Genomic DNA, 2,646 nt, shown 5'->3' with positions numbered 1-2,646 from the left:
AAACTGAGTTCATCATTGCCACAACCTGGCACACCCCCCAAAATAAACCAACAGTCCTGAAAAGCACTATTCTTCATCATCTTGATCACAGTTTTATATATATATAGTGATTTGTTCCAATCAAACCATCACTCCTGAAAAGATCATCATCTTGATCACAGATATATATATATATATATAAATATATATATATTTGTTGTTATTATTGTTGTTGTTCACTCCATCTCCTCTGCTGCACCCTCCTTCTTCTTCCAGTCCCACACACCCTCTTTCTCATGCCCTTTCTTTAGTTCCCTGATTGGGGAGATCCTCCTCACCCTTCTATCTGACCCTACCTTACCAGGTTTCATCAAGGCTGGCTGCATCATCTTCTTCTATGGCCTGATTCTCAGATCAAAGTTCCCCTTGTGTCCTCAATTTCATCTATTTATGACACTCTTCTTTCCTCTCCTGCATGCTTCCCATAACTCTGAGTAGAGTGAGAGTTTCAAAGGCAAACCCCATCTAGAGTTGATTGATTTAAGATCTCTCTCTGCATGTTACAGGAGTGTGGGTCTCTGTATGCAATCCCATTTGATATAGAAAGAAGCATCTCTGTGGATAAAAGGACATGAACCTGATCTATCAGATGAGGGCTGAGTGCAATATGTTTTAATTACAACAATCTGAGTGGCTTGACAATTTTCATAGAATGCCCTGTTCCAACAATTCAATTAAATGCCACCCAAATTCCCTAGTTGAAGCCTGGTTTGGTTACAATAGCCTATTGGAGCTTTAACTCCCATTGTTTTGTGTTGGCATTTTTGTTACTTCATCAAGGATGATATTTCCTTGTTCCATCCATTTTCTGAAAATTTATGGTGTCATTTTCTTAGCTGAATCATATTCTGTTATAGAAATATTCCACATTTTCCCCAAAGGAGATTGTCAGTCCTGTGATTTAGTCCTTTAAGTTGTCGGTACTTTAATCATTGTATTAAGTGAGAAACTATCAAGATAAGCAATGTCCCAATTAAACACTTTTTGTTCAAAAATTTGCCTGGGTCAGGGAGGATTTTAACAGAAAATCCACTGACTGAGGACATATCTGTGCATTTAACAAATAATAATGGCATCTTTGATAATGTGAATCACTTGAAAAAAATATGCTATGCTCTCTTCTGCAGCACATAAATTAAAATTGCAACAATACTGAGAAGATTAGCATCGCCCCTGTGCAAGGCTGGCACGCAAATTCATGTAGCGTTCCATATTTTTGGGGGGAAATTAAAGAAAATACAAATAGAGGAAATTGTGGAGAGAAAAATCTTAGGGAAGAAAACAGGAACTATAGAGGTAATAATAATCAATAGACTGCAAGAAATGGAAGAAATACTCTCAGGTGTGGAAGAAACATTGGAAGCAATTGATGTATCTGTCAAAGAAAGTGTTAAATCTAAAATATTCCTGACACAGACCGTCCAAGTAACATAAGAAGACAAAAACCTAAGAATAATAAGCATAGAGGAAAAATAAGATTCCTTCCCCCAAGGTCCAGGAAATAGTTTGGACTACATTATTGAAGAAAATTTCCCCAATTTAAAGGAGAGGCCAATAAGAATATCAGAGGTCTACACAACACCCTATAAATTAGTCTAGAAAAGAAAATCCTCCCACTACAACATAATCAAAACAGTAAGTATACAGAAGAAAAAAAACTACTAAAAGCTGCAAAGGAAAGAGGCCAAGTAACATATAATGGCAAACCCATCAGAATCACATCTGACTTCTCAATCGAGACTGGGAAAGCCAGAAGGGCCTGGACAAATACCAGAAGTCATTCCAGGCAGTACTATACACAGTAAAACTATCAGTACAAAAACAAATTTCAGCAATACCTACATACAAATCCAGCATTATAGAAGACACTGGAAGGAAAAATAAAACCCAATAAATTAGCCACTTTCCAGAATACACAGGAAATAATTAACGTCACTACAGTAAAACAAAAAGCAACCAAGCAGACAAACTTTCTACCACAGTCAACATCAAACTCAAAGGATCTAACAGGCACTGTTCATTAATCTTTCTCAGCATCAATGGACTCAATTCTCCAATAAAAAGACACAAACCAACAGAATGGATGCTTAAACAAGACCCAGCAATCTGTTGCATAGAAGAAACACACATAAGTCATAAAAGTAGACATTACTTGAGGGCAAAGGGCTGGAAGACAGTTTTCCAAGAAGCAAGCAGGAGTAGCCATCCTAATATCTAATAAAGTAGATTTTCAACCAAAATCAATCAAAAGAGATAGAGAAGGACACTTCATACTCATCAAAGGAAAAATTGACCAGGAATTTATCACAATCCTGAACATCTATGCCCCAACTGCAGGGGCACCCACATTTGTGATAGAAACTTTAATAAAACATAAACCGCATATAGACCCCCACACATTAATAGTGGGAGACTTCAACACCCCACTCTCAACAAAAGACAGGTCAACAAAAGAGAAATTAAACAAAGAAACAATGTCTCTAACAGAGGTCATGAATCATATGGATCTAACAGATATTTACAGAACCTTACCCCCAAACACAAAAAGAATTTACTTTCTTCTCAGCATCTCATGGAACCTTCTCCTAAATAGACCATATGGTTGGT

General features: G+C 37.0%; 1 non-coding gene across 1 annotated transcript; it reads left to right on the top strand.

Moving 5' to 3' along the window:
* Positions 1 to 1,150: 1,150 nt before the first annotated feature.
* LOC132651696 (U6 spliceosomal RNA) lies at positions 1,151 to 1,257 on the top strand. The gene has a single exon (XR_009589279.1). It is a non-coding gene; the product is annotated as a U6 spliceosomal RNA (small nuclear RNA).
* Positions 1,258 to 2,646: the final 1,389 nt, after the last annotated feature.

This window comes from Meriones unguiculatus, assembly GCF_030254825.1.
Source record: "Meriones unguiculatus strain TT.TT164.6M chromosome Y unlocalized genomic scaffold, Bangor_MerUng_6.1 ChrY_unordered_Scaffold_23, whole genome shotgun sequence".
Taxonomy (NCBI): Eukaryota; Metazoa; Chordata; class Mammalia; order Rodentia; family Muridae; genus Meriones; species Meriones unguiculatus.
This window is presented reverse-complemented; position numbering and strand designations above follow the sequence as displayed.